The sequence below is a fragment of the Bos mutus genome, chromosome 1, assembly GCF_027580195.1.
Source record: "Bos mutus isolate GX-2022 chromosome 1, NWIPB_WYAK_1.1, whole genome shotgun sequence".
NCBI lineage: Eukaryota > Metazoa > Chordata > Mammalia > Artiodactyla > Bovidae > Bos > Bos mutus.
Genome location: NC_091617.1, coordinates 154,810,380 through 154,828,878, shown reverse-complemented (window position 1 = coordinate 154,828,878; position 18,499 = coordinate 154,810,380). Strand labels below are relative to the sequence as shown.

The window sequence follows — 18,499 nt, the reverse complement described above, 5'->3', positions numbered from 1 at the left end:
ATCGTAGAAGCAACCAGAGAAGAAAGGCACAGTATCTTCAAAGGAACCACAGAAGGACGGACTTCCCACAAGTCTGGAAGCCTGAGGTCGATGCCTATCTTCTCTGTCATCTAGCTGAGAGGGAATTCTGCCTAGGAAACAGCCTTCAAAACTGAAGGCTAAATAAAACGTTGCAGAGACGAGTGAGAGCTGACAAGATGTATTACCACCAGACGTACACTAAACTAAATATTAAGAGAACGACGATGGGCAGTGTCTGAAGCGTCCCCTGTGGAACCTGGCAGTGATTCTCTCCCGTCAGGCATTGCAGGGTGGGCTGAGAGGAAGGTCTGTTTGCTCTTCTCTGTCCTGTTGCACCTTTTGAATTTTGCACAATGAACAGGTGTTATCTGCTCCAAAATAAATAAATAATGTTATAAACATTCAGTGTCAAACGTTAGTCAAAATTTTTTAATTACTAAAATCGAAAAGGCCGTGGAAATGAAACACGACTGATAAGGGCACTCCTGCACACGGGCACACTCCCATCACACATTCCATGTGCCTCGTGGAGGGACGGAGGCCTCGCAGGAGAAAAGTCCCAGCCCCTCAGGCCCCCTGCCCTCTCTCTCCCTCCAGTCTGAGGGTGAGTGAGGAACACGTCGTTAGCACTCCAACATGAGCGCACCCATCATGAGTGTCGTTCATCTTCACTCACATGGCAAGGCCTTTGAGAACAGAGGCTGTAACTTTCTAAGATACAAGCCCCTGAAATGGTCAGCACTTGCCTGGGGAGAGAGCATGACGGGGCCAAACGGGATGGAGGCCACATGGGAGAGGGCCTCAGTTGTGGTGGGAGCATTGACCAACCACCGTCACAGAACCTCTGTACCTCTTCCCACACCTTCATTCTTGAGTCATAGTAGTCCTGCGTCTTGCTTTGACCAAAAACATGTGGCAAAGTGATGCAGTTCTTCTGAAATGTGGTGTTGGAGAAGACTCTTGAGAGTCCCTTGGACTCTTGAGTCAAGGAGACTCAACCAGTCCATCCTAAAGGAGATCAGTCCTGGGTGTTCATTGGAAGGACTGATGTTGAAGCTGAAACTCCAGTACTTTGGCCACCTGCTGCGAAGAGCTGACTCATTTGAAAAGACCCTGATGCTGGGAAAGATTGAGGGCAGGAGGAGAAGGGGACGACAGAGGATGAGGATGGTTGGATGGCATCATCGACTCGATGGACATGGGTTTGGGTGGACTCCAGGAGTTGGTGATGGACAGGGAGGCCTGGTGTGCTGTGGTTCATGGGGTTGCAAAGAGTCGGACACGACTGAGCGACTGAACTGAACAGATGCAGTGTGATTTCTGAGCCCAGGTCTCAAGAATCTCTGCAGCTTCTGGTCTCATTCTGTTGCAACCCTGCCATCACATCAACAGGTCTGAGTTTCTAGAGAGGCCACAGCACGGAAAGTCATGACCCTGGCCAACAGACAACTCCGCAGGACTTCTAAGTGATCCCATCCTGGATCCAAAGGCGGTGGTACTGGTGGTGGGGGTGATGGTGGTAGTGAAGGTCGTGGTGGTGATGGGGTGGTGGTAAAGGTGGTAGTGAAGGTGTTGGCTGGTAGTCATAGCAGGAGTGACGGTGGGGGTGATGGTGGTCACAGTAGTGGTGTGACCCCTCTGGACCTCCTGCTGCTGCTGCCACCAAGTCACTTCAGTTGTGTCCCACTCTGTGCGACCCCATAAACGGCAGCCCACCAGGCTCCCCCGTCCCTGGGATTCTCCAGGCGAGAACACTGGAATGGGTTGCCATTTCCTTCTCCAATGCATGAAAGTGAAAAGTGAAAGTCAAGTCGTTCAGTCGAGTCCGACTCTTGGAGACCCCATGGACTGCAGCCTACCAGGCTCCTCCGCCCATGGGATTTTCCAGGCAAGAGTACTGGAGTGGGGTGCCATCGCCTTCTCCTCTGGACCTCCTAAGTCATCGTAAAAAGACTAAACTTTATTTCACATGGTTTTTGTATAATTTTTTGTGTCCCAGTTCTTTGAAAATCTGTGATGCCTTTGGAATTACTTATTCCTTCGAGAATACCATGAAACTTGTGGGTCCTCTTTCCTGGAAAATGTGCATGGGACAGTTTTGCTCAGACTTTGGGGGTCTGGTGACCTGGCCCTTAAGGCAGACCCACAGTGAGAATCCCTGTGGTGTGGCTGCCTGGCCATCCCATACCCCAACCATCCAGGCCAGCCCTGGCATCCCAGAGTGGCCTTCCCGAACCAGCAGAAGTTGAGTTGCATGACATTCTGGGCCCTTTCAGTTGAGGACAGTACGGCTGGTCAGGAGGAGGCATAAACATTTTGAGGCATTTTGTAAACTAATTCCACGTAGTTTACAAGTACCCAGAGGTGGTGGAGGGGAAAAACCACCGCTGCTGGGGAGATTAGATGTTCAAGACCTAGAACCTTCTTCCCCCAACCACCCTCCCTGTGAGCACCAGTCTCTTGACTTCGAGGCTCTCACAACACAGGATCCATTAGTCAGATGTGTGAAGGGAGCACTCAGGATGCTATCGTCAGCCTGGCTTCACTTCCTAAGACATGACCAGACATGCAGGAGAGGTAAAGACCCCTCAGGAGCATCACGTGGCTGGGTCGAGTCCACCGGGCACTCACAGCACCTTTCCACTCACCCGCCAGCACAAGTCCCCTGACCCTCCTGCCACCCTGTGCCCTGGCCCCTCGAGGGCCCCTCACCGGGGCTCACCGTTGTTCTGGCTCCCCCCAGAAAGGTGGATGGTGGTCCATGCTGAGCTGTCACAGCGCCCAGGGGTTGTCATCAATACAAGCACCCCACCGCCCAGCCCCGCTAAGATGGTCCAGACTAGTGAGTGGCTTTGGCTTAAAACCATGAAAGCTGAGGCTCTCCCGCTGACTTGGGATCCGAGCTGACACACTGCCTCTCAGCATCACTGCTGATGGCAGGTCTTGTTTCTGCGTGTCTCCCTGGAGAGTGGGAGTTAACTCTGTCAGCCCTGAGAGTGAGCAAAGGAAAATGTGAGTCCTCACTCATCTTCTGCACGCATTTCTGAGGATGTGAGAGCCCCGCCCGCCACCCAGAATGGTCCCACCAGAGGCCCTGAACATGAGAAAGCCGCAGAGGGCTTGTCCATACGGAAGCACTTAAGGCCTCCCTGGGCCTGAGAACGTGTGGGCAGAGGAGGAAATGGCCAGCAGGGCCCGCAGCCAAGCACGGCTCCCTCCCCCACTGAGAGCACACATGTGTCTCCTGGAGTCACTCGTCCCAGTCCTCGGAGTGTCTGAGCTGCTGAGGCCTGGGACCAGGCTGTCCACACCCTTCGTGCTGCTTGTCTCCACACCCTTCCCCACAGATTAGAGTGGCCCTGGCACCTGGCTTCCTCCTGGAAACTCTCGGGACTGAGAGCCCCCAGCCTCTGACTGAGCCAGGCCCTTCACGGATGCTGCCTGGACCAGGGGCCATCCTTGAGTGCCCCCTTCTGCACCTCAGAATCCTGAGGGAACAGTGGTGCAGGAGCAAGGGGACAGCATGACTGGAGCTCCCCGGGGGGAGCAACCCCCACCCCCACCCACTGTCAGCCTGCAAATGGGACTAACGAGTGGGGAGCAGACATTGCCCAGCTGCAATTCTAGGATGTCAGGATGGCCCCCTCCCACATCCCAGCTCTGACAAGGGGAGGCTCCTTGGGCTCAAGGATCAGAGAGGCTGAATAAAGCCAAAGCAGGAGGTCCTCCCAGCGGGTGTCTGGTTTCACTGCTGTGGTCTGAGATCTGTAACACACCTTGCAGAATCCCCCACCCCCACAGCCAAGGTGGGCTGGACGCAGCGGGCAACCCTAAGGGTCTCAGTCCCATGAATCTCCACGGAATATCCAGGCCCTGCAATGCCTGCACTTCTGAGGTTCAGGGATTCACTGATTCAGCAGCCATTCCCCATGCTGAAGCCGGGCACTGCCCTGCAGGCGGAGGGCTCAGGAGACCACCCTCAACTCCAAGGCTGAGGTTCTCTTTCCAGGAAGGTTATGTCCACTCTCAGACCTGTTTCCTTGGCAGCGAGGGCAGGAGGGTATGGACAACAGGTGTCAGAAGCTGCACAGAGGTACTGCCTGGCGGGGAGCTCCCCCTCTAGAAGAAGGAAGCCGTTGAGTGACTGATGATGTCATCACTGCCTGGACAGGCAAACAGAGCAGCAAGCACAGCTGGCCTTGCACTGATGGCTCCCTCCACAGAGGAAGCGGGGGACGCAGTGTCCCAGGAGGCTGCAAGTGCCTGGCACCCCTGATGGCGGGCCCCCCAGGGCAGAGAGCTGCAAGACTGAGCTGCTCCCCATGCTCGGGAGTCAGGAAGCATTTCTCTAAAGGTGAGTTTCGTCCACAGACACACAACCTCACTCCAGAGCCCAGGGCTTGCCCACAGCCCAAGGGGCACCTGCCCACTGACACCTCCAATACCACAGGCCCAAGTGCAGGGCCAATGGCCCAGGCCTGCTGCACAGACATTCCTGCTCCCTGACGCCCTCAATTTCTGCTTTATTGACTATGCCAAAGCCTTTGACTGTGTGGATCACAATAAATTGTGGAAAATTCTGAAAGAGATGGAAATACCAGACCACCTGACCTGTCTCTTGAGAAACCTGTATGCAGGTCAGGAAGCAATAGTTAGAACAGGACATGGAACAACAGACTGGTTCCAAAGAGGAAAAGAAGTACATCAAGGCTGCATATTGTCAACCTGCTTATTTAACTTCTATGCAGAGTACATCATGAGAAACGCTGGGCTGGAAGAAGCACAAGCTGGAATCAAGACTGCTAGGAGAAATATCAATAACCTCAGATATGGAGATGACACCACCCTTATGGCAGAAAGTGAAGAACTAAACAGCCTCTTGATGAAAGTGAAAGAGGAGAGTGAAAAAGTTGGCTTAAATCTCAACATTCAGAAAACAAAGATCATGGCATCTGGTCCCATTACTTCATGGCAAATAGATGGGGAAACAGTGGAAACAGTGGCTGACTTTATTTTGGGGGGCTCCAAAATCACTGCAGATGGTGATTGCAGCCATGAATTTAAAAGACGCTTGCTCCTTGGAAGAAAACTTATGACCAACCTAGACAGCATATTAAAAAGCAGAGACATTACTTTGTCAACAAAGGTCCATCTAGTCAAAGCTACGGTTTTTCCAGCAGTCATGTATAGATGTGAGAGTTGGACTATAAAGAAAGCTGAGCACTGAAGAATTGATGCTTTTGAACTGTGGTGTTGGAGAAGACTCTTGAGAGTCCCTTGGACCGCAAGGAGATCCAACTAGTGCATCCTAAAGGAGATCAGTCCTGGGTGTTCATTGGAAGGACTGATGTTGAAGCTGAAATGCAAATACTTTGGCCACCTGATGCAAAGAGCTGACTCATTTGAAAAGACCCTGATGCTGGGAAAGATTGAGGGCAGGAGGAGAAGGGGACGACAGAGGATGAGATGGTTGGATGGCATCACTGACTCAATGGACATGGGTTTGGGTAGACTCCGGGAGTTGGTGATGGACAGGGAGGCCCGGTGTGCTGCGGTTCATGGGGTCACAAAGAGTTGGACACGACAGAGCAACTGAAGTGAATTGAACTGACGCCCTCAAAGCTGCCCTCGCTCTGAGTTACCCAACACATGGGGTCAAGTGATACGCCTAAGAGTGGAAGATGCTGCTTCCAGAACCCAAGTGGCCTGTCAGGCCCGTGCTTATGCCTTGGAAGGGGACACAAGGCACAGCAACTTGTCCTTCACTTTGGGGACATCTGGGCATGCCCTGGCAACCAGCCCCTACAAGTGGCATGAAGGGAAGCTCCCTGTATTTCACAGGGCTCCTCTCCCACCTCCAGGGCACACATGTCTTAAGGCCCCCTGCCCACTAGCCTCCTGGCCCATCCTGACCAGTGTGAGATGACCTCAGTGTGAGGGGCCTGTCCTGTCCTGGGGGGATGTCCAACATCAGGACAGAGGGGAGAGTTGGCACCGCCCTGAGGCCAAACCGTAAATGAGCACTGTTGTGCCCCCACATGACTGCAAACTGTTTCTGAGCCTCTTTTGGTAATTGGGATGGAAAAGAACGTGATCACTGACCAACGGCCTCACTAACCCATGACAAGGGTGTTGCACCTGGCACAGCCTGGGGCCTGTCTGTTCCTCCCTCCGCCTTCTACCAGGGAGGCTTCAGCGCTTCCTTCCTGCTAACCATGGGCCAGCATTTTCTCCAGGCCTCTGTGAGTCATCCCAGAATTGAGTCTGTCCTGTGACCTGAAGACTGCTGGGAGATTAAATCCTGCATTCCAAGACGGTACCTCGGAGTCCAGCTTTCCTGCTTCTCTAATCTTCTGTCCTGGCTTCTGGGTAGTATACGCGTGTGAAGTTGCTTCAGTCGTGTCCAACTCTTTGCGACTCTGTGGACTATGGCCCACCAGGCTCCACTGTCTAAGGAATTCTCCAGGCAAGAATACTGGAATGGGTTGCCATCTCCTTCTCCCGCCCAGGGATCGACCTGTGTCTCGCATCTCCCGCATTAGCAGGCGAGTTCTTTCACCCCTAGCGTCACCTGGGAAGCCCTTCTGGGTCAAGGACCCACAAATCCAGCCCAGGACTACAGTCAGCACCTGTGGGCTCCCTCGCCACTCCTGACACTTGGCCTCTTTCCTTCTGACCAGGCCTGCATGTCCCCATCCAGGTTCAGTGTCTCAGCGTCACTCCGCCTGGGCCTGACAGTCACAGACCAGCAATGGCCAAGCAGACACCTTCCACGGCCTGGCCCGCTTCAAGGGTGCTGGTGAGGCGCCCTGTCCCTGAGCCAGGGACCTCGCCCCCAGTCCCTTCTGCATCCCTCCTCCAGAAGGAGCACTGGTCCTAGGGAGTGGCAACCCCCACCACAGCCCTACCTGGGACCTCTTCTGACTCTGCTCAGGCAGGGACATCACAGAAATCCCAGGGCCCAGTCCCAAGAGCAGCTCCGGGGTTCTCACAGGGTAACGGTCTGCCAGTCCCTTAGGCCCTCCTCTCCACCCAGAGAGCCTGAGGCTCCCGCTATCCTGGCCATCCTTGCCCCTCCTGGCTGGCCCTTCACCTCTGGGTGGCGGAGACCCCAACGCAAGACACACATTGTGATCCATGGGTCACAGAGCTGCGTGTCCCTGAGCGAGGAACGAGACCCCAGCCTGCCGGTTCTGAGCAAGGGGGACTTGGGAAGGAGACGCCTGGCGGGAGGACTCTGCAGCCTCCCAGGGCCATTCCTCCGAGGGCCGAGTGAGTGGTGAGTAAGGTGCCCCAGGCCCGGTAGTAGACACTCCAGGTCGCCAGGAAATGGGGGAGTGCGCAGCAAGCAGGGAGGTGGGCAGGTGTCCAGTCGGAGCAGCATCCAAGAACAGGGAGGGGTCCTGACTTAGCAGGGACCGCAGAGGGGCCTCTCTTCCGCACCCTTGCCCCCTGGGGTCCCTTCCCGCCCCACCCGCACCCCTGTCCCCTCGGGTCGCCTCCCGGCCCCGCCCTGCCGCCATCCACGTGGCCGCAGCGCCGCCCGGTGGCCGCCGTCTGGCCGCGGAGGGGCGGGGGCGCGGAGCAGTTGCCCGGGGCGCCGGGCGGTGGACGGGACGAGGCGGGGCGGGGGCGGGGTCTGGCGGCGGCCCTTCCCGCCGCCCCTCCCTCTGCCCACTCGGCGCCGTCTTGCGCGGTCAGGACCCGGAGCCTCTTCGCTCCGGACGAGTCCGACGAGGGCGCCCGAAGCACGGTCAGGTAAGGCCACTGGCAGCTCAGTGCCGCGCAGCGGGGACGCGGGAAGTTGGGTCTTGCCCGGTGGGGTCCACCCCCGCCGCGGTGCTCCCACTTGCACTGCCGGCCTCGCTTGGAGCCCCCGGGTACGCTCCTGGGGCGCCTCGCGCGGGGACCCATCCGGCTGCCCCCTTCTCTCCTGGGCAGAGCCGGGTCCCCTTTCGGGGCGCCGTGCTGGGGCTCCGGGCGCCTGCCATCTACGCCCGGTCCCCCATCTGCATCCTGACCCCTGGCCGTTCCTGGAGGGTTCGGTCCTGTGTCTCGTGCCTGGGGACATCTCTAGAGTTTGAGGAGCCCAACTCACTCCCATGGGATGACTCCCCCCCAACACGAAACTGGGCACGGAGTGTCCAGGGTTGCTGGCCCCCCTCCTCGGCTCAGCTGAGAGGGAGCGGTTGTCCCTCCTCCCCAGAAAGACTCGTCCCTAGAATGAGGTCCGAGGGGCCAGCTTCCCTGCAGTGGGCCTCAGGGGAGGAGGGGTCCCTGACATTCCGATGGAGAGCAGGGGAAGGGGAGTCACACTCACACCCCGCCTACCCAGGAGCCAGCAGGAGCCCAGCCTGCCCCATTCCTCTGAGGCTGGAGGTGTCCACTGAGCATCTGCCCCCGACCCGAGAGTCTGCTGAGGGAGACTGAGGGGAGCGCGGGGGGCAGGGCGGGTGCTGACTATGCTGGGCGGCTCCCCTTATGGGCCGGCCCCACACCCGCCCGGATCCTCAGGATCCACCCCAGCAGAGCCAGGGACAGGGCCCAGCACCCTCTGGGGTGGTGAGGGGAGGTCTGCCGCTGGGAATAACTGCTGATACCAGTAAGGACGACTGAAAACAGCAGGATGCCACCCCTGTGTGCCTGCCATCCTGCCCAGGGCCCCCAAACATCCTCCCCTGCACCTAGGAAGGAAGCTGACAGCTCCCACACCCCTAGGCCACCCAGCTGTCCCCAAGGAAAGGCTCTTCACTTGCAGATTGACACCCAAAAAGAAGGAGGCTTGAGGTCCACACATTTCCCTGGGTTTAGTTTCCAGTAAAGGAGCTCTGGCCTGGAGGCCCTCATAGCAGGGTTTATTCCCTGCCTGCCTCTGTCTGCCTCACCAGGGCCAGGAGGCCTGATGGGTATTTGGGGCTCCCAGGAAGGAGGGAAGTGGTCTGCTTCCTCCTGTCGCTTGGAGGCAGGAGGTGGGGTGGGAAGAGGGCCTGGGCCCTGGGGCATAGGTGACTGGAGGGGCTAGATGTAAGGGGCAGAGATGTGTCCATTCGGCCAGACGTGGGTCTCAATGGACCTCTGAAATACTCTGGCCACTGCAAAGCTGCCACCCTGGGCTGATGAAAGTGACCTGGGGGCAGGGCTGTGAAGACCGCAGCAGGTTGGGGGCAGTTGTTGGGCCTGTCCAAGGTGGAAGCTACAGGCAAGGCAACATACAAGAGACCAGGCTCCAGCCGCTGGGTCACCTGGTCAGGCAGGGCACATCCACACCCGGTGGACTCTGCATCGCCAGCCAGCACGGGTGGCTCTGTTGTGCAGTGGACCTGCCTGAGGTCCCTCAGGTCAGTCGAGCTCCCTGGAATGGGCCAGTGCCTGGGAGAAGGAGCAGGACCCAGGGGTCTTCCCAGGCCTCAGCAGAGGGTGTGGGCTGAGCCTGCCCTCCTCTCCATTGCCATTTTCTCATCTGTAGGACAGGGTCTCCAGGTACAGAGTGGAGGGAGACCGTGTTTGCTGCCATGAATGCTTTATGATACCTGGAAAACTTGGCTCTCATGATTATTTTAAGAAAAACCCAAATAGTTTGATTCTTTTATTTTAAACCCCACCGCACGTTCCACTGGATTGATCCCTCCTGTGACTCCTTTCAAGCATTTGTGCAGAGCCGGGGGACCCTGGTGTGGGGTACATCTGCAGAGAAGCAGGACTCATGGGGTTCTGCTCACTGAACAGGACCTGGAGGCCAGCCCCTACCCTGAGTACTCGTTGGGGTTGGGCCAGATCACACAGCAACAGTGCAGTTAATGCAAATGGAATTGTTTTCTTAATTTACCTTTTGTGTTGTTCATTGTTGGTGTATAGAAATGCAGATGATTTTTGTGTTGACTTTGTATCCTGCTACTTAAATTAATTCATCTATGTAACAGTTTCTTTCTGTGGACTCTTTTGTACATGGAAGATCATATCATCTGTGAACAGAGATAATTTTACGTCTATCTTTTATTTCTTTTTCTTGCCTAATTATTCTGGCTAGGACTTCCAATACTATGTTGAATAGAAGTGGTTAAAATGGGCATCTTGTTTTGTTCCTGACCTTAGAAAAACTTCTAGTTTCTCACGATTGAGTTTGATATTCACTGTGGGATTTTCATAAATGGCTTTTATTATGCTGAGATAGTTTCCATCTAGTCCTACTTTGTTGAGTTTTTGAATCATGAAAGGATATTGAATTTGATCAAAAGATTTTTCTGCATCAGTTGAGATGATCATGTGGGTTTTTCCTTCATTCTATTAATGTGGTGTGTTACGTTAATTGATTTTCATATGTTGAACCATCTTTGCATTCAGGAATAAATCCCACTTGATCGTGATGTCTAACCCTTTTTCCATCCTGTTGAATTCTGTTTCCTAATATTTTGTTGAGGATTTTAGGCTGTAGTTTTCTTTTCTTGTAGTGTCTATCTGGTTTTGGTATCAGGGGTAATATTGTTCAGTTGCTAAGTTGCTAAGTCCAACTCTTTGTGACCCCTTGGACTGCAGCACACCAGGCTTCCTTGTCCTTCGCTGTCTTGCAGAGTTTGCTCAAATTCATATTCTATGAGTCAATGATGCCATCTGTAATGCTGACTTCATAGAATGAGTTTGGAGGGATTCCCTCTTCTTCAATTTTTTTGGATAGGTTTGAGAAATATTGATATTAGTTCCACTTTAAATGCTTCATCAGTTCAGTTCAATTCAGTTGCTCAGTCGTGTCCAGTTCTTTGCAACCCCATGAATCGCAGCACACCAGGCCTCCCTGTCTAACACCAACTCCTGGAGTTTACCCAAACTCATGTTGAAGTCGATGATGCCATCCAGCCATCTCATCCTCTGTCATCCCCTTCTCCTCCTGCCCCCAATCCCTCCCAGCATCAGGGTCTTTTCCAATGAGTCAACTCTTTGCACGAGGTGGCCAAAGTATTGGAGTTTCAGCTTCGAAATCAGTCCCACCAATGAACACCCAGGACTGATCTCCTTCAGAATGGACTGGTTGGATCTCCTTGCAGTCCAAGGGACTCTCAAGAGCCTTCTCCAACACCACAGTTCAAAAGCATTAATTCTTCAGTGCCCAGCTTTCTTCACAGTCCAACTCCACATCCATACAAGACCACTGGAAAAACCATAGCCTTAACTAGATGGACCTTTGTTGGCAAAGTAATGTCTCTGCTTTTGAATATACTATCTAGGTTGGTCATAACTTTCCTTCCAAGGAGTAAGCGTCTTTTAATTTCATGGCTGCAATAAAGCCATCAGGTCCAGGGCTTTTCTTTGTCACATTTTCAATTACTGATTCAAATTCCTTACTAATAATACTCAGATTTTTCTTCATGATTTTCTCTTTATAGGTTTTGTGTTTCTAGGAATTTGTCCATTTCATCTAGGTTATCTAATTTGTTGATGTGCAACTGATTATAGTACCCTCATAATTCTTATTTCTGTAGAATAAGTAGTAATTTCTCACTTTCATTTATGATTTTAGTGATTTGAGTATTCTCTCTTTTTTTCTTAGTCCATCTAGCTAAAGGTTTGTCAGTGTTGTTGAACTTTTTGAAGAATCAACTTTTGGTTTCATTGATTTTTTTCTACTGTTTATCTATTATCCATTTCATTTATCTCTGCTCTAATGTTTATTATTTCACTCCTTCTGCTAGATGTATGCTTAGTTTGTTTTTTTTTTTCCTAGTTCCTTAAATTGTAAAGTTAGGTTATTGATTTGAGATCTTTCTTGTTTTATGTAAACACTTACAGCTGTAAATTCTCTCCTTCATACTGCTTTTACTGTGTTTCATGTATTTAGTATGTCTTGTTTTCATTTTTATCAGTCTGTGAGTATTTTCTAATTTCCCTAGTGATTATTCTTTAATCTTTTGGTTGTTTAAGAGTGAGTTGTTTAATTCCCACAATTCTGTGAATTTTCTAGTTTTCCTTCTGTTACTGACTTCTAAAGTCATCCCATTGTAATCAGAGAAGATACTTTTCATGATATTTTCTTTTTAAATCTTTTGAGGCTTCCATTGTTGTTACACTTTTCCCTGTCATTACAAGCCTTACCCTCTCTGGTTGAGTTGACTTTCAGGGGATTTAAAAGACTGCCACCTCCCCCACCCTTTTATTTTTCTTTTTTTCTCATTTTGGAAGTCAGACATTGAAGACTATAACATTGGAAAGCAATTGCATATACAGGGGAAATTAGACAGGCACTGCACATATCTAGGGGAAAGTACAGCCTCAGGAAGGATATAAGAAGACCTTACCATTACTCTTCAGGGCTTCCCAAGTCCAAAGTGGTCAAGAACCTGCCTGCCAATGCAGGAGACATAAGAGATGCAGGTTCGATCCCTGAGTCAAGAAGATCCCCTGGAGAAGGAAATGTCAACCCACTCCAGTATTCTTTCCTGGAGAATTCCATGGGCAGAGTAGCCTGGCAAGCTACAGTCCATGGGGTCACAAAGAGTCAGACACAACTGAAGTGACTTAGCACGTACACATGCACCTTTACTGTTCAGGCTGATCCTTGGCACAGAGACAGCCTACAACATAAATAAAACAAAAACAATCAAAAATAGCAAACTCTAGGGAAGGAGAAGAATCTGATTTCCAGAGTTACATATTAGATTCAAATGTCTAGTTTTTAACAAGAATCAAAAGGCAAGTAAATGAACAGGAAAATATGGCCTATTCAATGGAAAAAATGTAAACCAACCAAAACCATCCTTGAGAAAGACCTGATGGTGGATCTACTAGACAAAGACATTAACACAACTATCTTAAAGATGCTCAAGGAGCTAAAGGAAGATGTGAAGAAAGTAAAAAATAATGTATTAATAAAATAGAAATATCGATAAATAGAAAACCTGGTAGAATCAAAAAAGATTTAATAGAGCAGAAGAGCACAATGATTTTACTTATTAGAGGGCTTCAAATGCCAATCTGAGCAAAGAAAGGATCAGTGACATTGAAGATAAGACAATGGAAATTATGAGTCTGAGGAGCATAAAGAAAAAAAGATTAAAGAAAAGTGAACAGAACCTAAAGGACCTGCATACAGTTTTAGGAGTCACAGAAGGCGAAGAGAGAGAAAGGGGCAGATGAAACATGTGAAGAAACTTCCCAAATTTGATGAATGACATGAATATAAACATCTAAGACAAATAAGATGAACTTAAAGAGACTCACATGTTACACAGTATAATCAAACTGTCAAAAGACAAAAACAAAAGAGAAAAATTTTATATCAGCAAGAAAGAAGTGGCTCATCAGATCCAAAGGAACTTCAATAATGTTACCAGAAGATGTCTCATCAGAAACTCTGGAAACCAGAGGCAGTGGGTTAATATATTCAAAATGCTAAAAGAAAAAAAATCTGTCACCCAAAAATTCTATATCCAGCAAAACTGTCCCCCAAAATTGAGGGCAAACTTAAAAACTTCACAGATAAACAAAAGCTGAAGAAGTTCATCACCAGATCCTCCTATAAGAAATGCTCAAGAGAGTCCTGCAGGTGAAATGAGAGGACAATAGACAGTGGCTTGAAGTCATATGAAGAAACAAAGATCTCAGTAAAGGTAAACACATGAGCAATTTTATAAAGCTATTATTATAACAATGGCATATAACTCACTTATTTTCTACATGATTTGAGAGACTAATACATGTTTAAAAAAAAATTAAAAAAACAATAATTAATCTAATGTATACCCCGGAGTGGAATTGCTGGGTCATATGGTAGCTCCATCTTTAGTTTTTTTGAGAAGCCTCCATACTGTTTTCCACAGTGGATGCACCAACTGATTACACGGTGGAATCCACCAATTCCCTTCAAAAGTGCGTGAGGGTCTCCTTTTCTTCACATCCTCATCAACAGTTGTTATTTGTATTCTCTCTGATGATAACCATTCTGACATGTGTGAGCTGATGTCTTATTGTGACTTTGATTAGCAATTCCCTGATGATTAGCAGTATTGAGAATCTTTTCCTGTACCTCTTGGCCATCTGCCTTTCCTCTTTGGAAAAATATTCAGTTTTCCTGCCCATTTTTTAACTAGGTATGAGCTGTTTATATATGTTGGATAGTAACCCCTTATTTGGAGAAGGAAATGGCAACCCACTCCAGTATTCTTGCCTGGGAAATCCCATGGACAGAGGATCCTGGCAGGCTACAGTTCATGGGGTCGCAAAGAGCTGGACACAACTGAGTAACTAACACATACACACACAACCCATTATTGGTTGTATCATTTGCAAATACCTTTTCTCATTATGCAGGTTGTCTTTTTGTCAATGGTTTCCTCTGCTGTGCAAAAGCTTTTAAGTGTAATTAGATTTCATTTGTTTAATTCTGGTTTTATTTCCTTTGTTTTTGGAGATAGAGCAGAAAAAAAAAAATTGTGCTGTAATTTATGTCAGAGTGTTCTGCCCTTGTTTCCCTTGGGAGTTTTATGGTATCCAGTCTTACATTTAGATCTTCAATCCATTTGGAGTTTATTTTTGTATATAGTGTTAGACAACGTTCTAATTTCCTCCTTTACATTTAGCTGTCCAGTTTTCTCAGCACCAATTATTGAAGAGACTGTCTTTTCTTTATGGTATATTCTTGCCTCCTTCGTCATAGATTAATGACCGTAAGTGCATGGGTTTATGCCCTGGGCTCTCCGTTCTTTCCTGTTGATCTGTGTCTGTTTTTGTGCCGGTACTATATGGTTTTGATTACTGTAGTTTTGTGGTGTAGTCTGAAATTGCACACATGATTCCTTCAGCTCTGTTCTTCTTGAAACTTGTATTATTGTAACTTCAGTTTGTAACTCCACATTTTGTTTTCTACATAATTTAAGGGACCAATGCATTACAAATAATATTTGCTTGTGTTTTTGGAGCAGTTTTTTGTGTGTATGTTGTCAAACTTAAACTGGCTTCCCAGGTGGCACAGTGGTAAAGAATCTGCCTGATAATGCAGGAGACACAAGAGACACAAGTTCTATCCCTAGGTGGGAAAGATCCCCTGGAGTAGGAAATGGCAACCCCCTCCGATATTCTTGCCTGGAAAATTCCATGGATGGAGCAACCTTGGGGGGCTACCAGTCTATGGGGTCGCAAAGAGTCGGACATGACTGGGCAGGCAGCACAAAGTTAAACTGGCATAAATTCCAATTATATTGTTATAATTTTATAATGTTAAGTTAATCCCTTGGTAACCATAAAGAAAGTACCTAAAAACTCAAAAAGAAATGAGGAAGGGATGTAAATGTTTTACTACAACAATCAGCTACACAGAAAGGAAGAAAGTAATGCAGAAAATGAGGAACAAAAAACTATAAGGTACATAGAAAACAAATAGCAAAACTACAGAAGTAATTCTCTCCTTATCAATAGTTATTTGAATTTTAAATGGATTATACTGTCCAAGCAAAACACAGATACTGGCTGAATGGACTTTAAAAAACACCATACAGCTAAATACTGTCTATAGAAGATTCACTTTAGATCCAAAGACACAAATAGGTTGATAATGAAAGGATGGAAAATGCTATTCCATGCAAATAGGAACCGAATGAGAGCAGGGGCAGCTATACCAACACCAGGTAAAGTGAACTTTAAATCAAAAAGAGTTGTAAGAGACAAAGAAGGATATTATATATTAATAAAAAGTTTACAACAGAAAATAACATATTATAGTTGTAAATATATACACAATAACAGGCTATCAAAATGTTTAAACCTTAAAAATGCTAAATCTTGATCAAGCATTGGGAAGATGGTTGCCTGGCTCTTGGTCCACTCTGCCCATGTCGCTTTGTTGTAATAAAGGTGATATGTGAGAGCCCACTTATCACGACTGTGGACTCAAAACCATGCTGCCTGGATTTGGAGCTCCGCTACTAGCTGAGCACCTCGGACAAGGTACCTATCTTGGTCTCAGTTTCCTCATCTGCGAAATGGAGGTTATATTGGCACTAATATCCAAGGGCTGTTGTAAAGGTTAAAAGTCTGCAGTGTACCATCTGGTGCAGAGTAATCATAGGCATTTCATGCCACTTCATCTTTTCTATTTTCTTCAAAGGCTTTTTAGTCCATGCTCTACACACAGTTATTTGCTCCTCCTGGATTTTATTTGGGTGCCCTGCATGAGGTAGGATTACTTTCAGTCATATTGTGAGCCCTTTTCCCAGCCTTCTTTCACTGCTCTGAAAACAGCCATCTCATCTTTTCAGTTCTCATCTGGTTTTATGCCGCTGCTGTGTGGTCTTCTGGCCATTTCCAACACCAAAACAATAAATACTTCATTACTGTGATTGTATTCCATTATTATACTTGATAGCATAAATTTTATCAACCTTCATTTTTTATTTTTCTCACCTACTCTTATTTATTCCTTCAGATGAACCTAGAATTTATTTTGTCAACAAATAATGGCAAAAAAGAAAATTTATTGGAAATTTTAGTCAAAATTACATTCAATTATAGATTTGGTTAGAAATAACTGATATTCTGAAATAACTGATATTCTTAAGTATTGTGTCTCTCATCTAAAAACAAGGTTTTTCTCTCCAACTGTGTTCTTTGGAAATTTTTTGAGTTTTTTCCATAAGTCATGCACATCCTTAGGTTCTTGTTAAGTTTATTCCTTGGATTTATTTTGGTTTTCTTGCTAGTGTAAACAGTATTTTTTCCATTACCTTTTCTAATTGGTCGTTCCTGATAGAAGAAAACCTGTAGATTTTTATGTATTTTTCTTATAACTGCCTCAGTGAAACCCGTTTCTCTCTCCCCTAAACTTTGTTCAGTTTATCTTATTGAGTTTTCTAGGTAGATAGTACCATCTTTAATAAGGAGTTCCCATCTCATCCTTTACAAGATTTATACTTGTTTCTTTTTACTGTCTTATTGCATTGGCTTCCAACACAACAGTGAGTAATAGAGTGAGATCAACACTCTTTGTCTTTTTTAATTTTTGTACTCTAATGGTCATTCTTCAAGGGCAGGAGTTTCAAATCCAGAGTCAGTTCCATAGACGGGTCCACTGAAGTAATAAGGAATCTGATTTCTGTATATGAGTAATCTGTGTATTTGTGTCAGGTAAAATTGTCCACATTCTTAAAGGAGTCTGTGACCCATGAAGACAAAAACATCTATTTTAGCTTTGTGTAAAATTTGATTGCTGTTGTTCAGTTGCTAACTTGGGTCTGACTCTTTGTAACCCACTGGAATGTAGCACACCAGGCTTCCCTGCCCTTCGCTGTCTCCCAGAGTTTGCTCAAACTCATGTCCATTGAGTCGGTGATGCCATCCAACCATCTCATCTTCTGTTGTCTCCTTCTCCTCCTGCCTTCAGTCTTTCCCAGCATCAGGGTCTTTTCCAGTGAGTCATCTCTTTGCATCAGGTGGCCAAAGTACTGGAGCTTCAGCATCAGTCCTTCCAATGAATATTCAGGGTTGATTTCCTTTAGGATTGACTGGTTTGATCTCCTTGCAGTCCCAGGCACTGTCAAGAATCTTCTCCAGCACCACAATTCAAAAGCATCAATTCTTTGTCATTCAGCTTTCTTTATGGTCCAACTCTCACATCTGTACATGACTTCTAGAGAAACCATATCTTTGACTAGATGGACCTTTGTCAGCAAAGTGATGTCTCTACTTTTTAATACATTGTTAAGGTTTGTCATAACTTTTCTTGATTTGAAATTTATATCCTTTATGGTGTTAATCCAACTCCTAAATCTCTTAGGAGGTTTTGCCTTGTCTGATTTTTTTTAATCATAAATGGATGTTTGGTGGCTTTAATAGAGCTGTTACATACATACCTTATTTTAATGTACTTCACATTATTGAACCTTGCAGATATTTTGGTTTTTACAAATCAGCAGCTTGTGGTAACCCTGCATTGAGCAAGTTTATCAGAGCCATTTCTTCAACTCTATTTGCTCACTTTCTGTCTCTGTCACATTTGGGGAGTTCTTGAAATATTTCAGACTTTTTCATTATTACCTTGTTATGGTGATCTGTGATCAGCAGTCTTTAATATTACTAACACAACTCTCTGAAGGCTCAGATGATGATTAGCATTTTTTAGCAATAAAATATTTTTAATTAAGCTATGTATATTATTTTTTAAGACATACACCATTTCACACAATAGATTACATTATAGTGTGAACATAACTTTTCTATGTACTAGAAAACCAAAAAAAATCCATAAACTCCCTTTATTATATTTGCTCTATTATGGTGGTCTGGAATCAAATCCACAGTACCTCCCTATTGTTTGCAGAAACTCCTTGCAGAATATTTTTTAGGAATTGTGTAGGTGGCATAGATCTGAGCCCATTTACATCTGAGGTGCTTATCCATTTTTTACTCTTTGTTTGTTTTTAATTGAAGTATAGTTGATTCACAATATTGTGTTAATTTCTGCTGTACAGCAAAATGATCCAGATATACAGGTATATGC

General features: G+C 47.3%; 1 protein-coding gene across 1 annotated transcript in view; it reads left to right on the top strand.

Annotated features, from left to right (window-relative positions):
• Positions 1–7,624: 7,624 nt before the first annotated feature.
• COL6A2 (collagen type VI alpha 2 chain) overlaps positions 7,625–18,499 on the top strand; it is a 31,188-nt gene continuing 20,313 nt past the window's right edge. The window contains exon 1 of the mRNA XM_005902337.3: positions 7,625–7,779. The gene's annotated coding sequence lies outside the window, so the exon portion shown is untranslated. The remainder of the gene's footprint in view (positions 7,780–18,499) is intronic.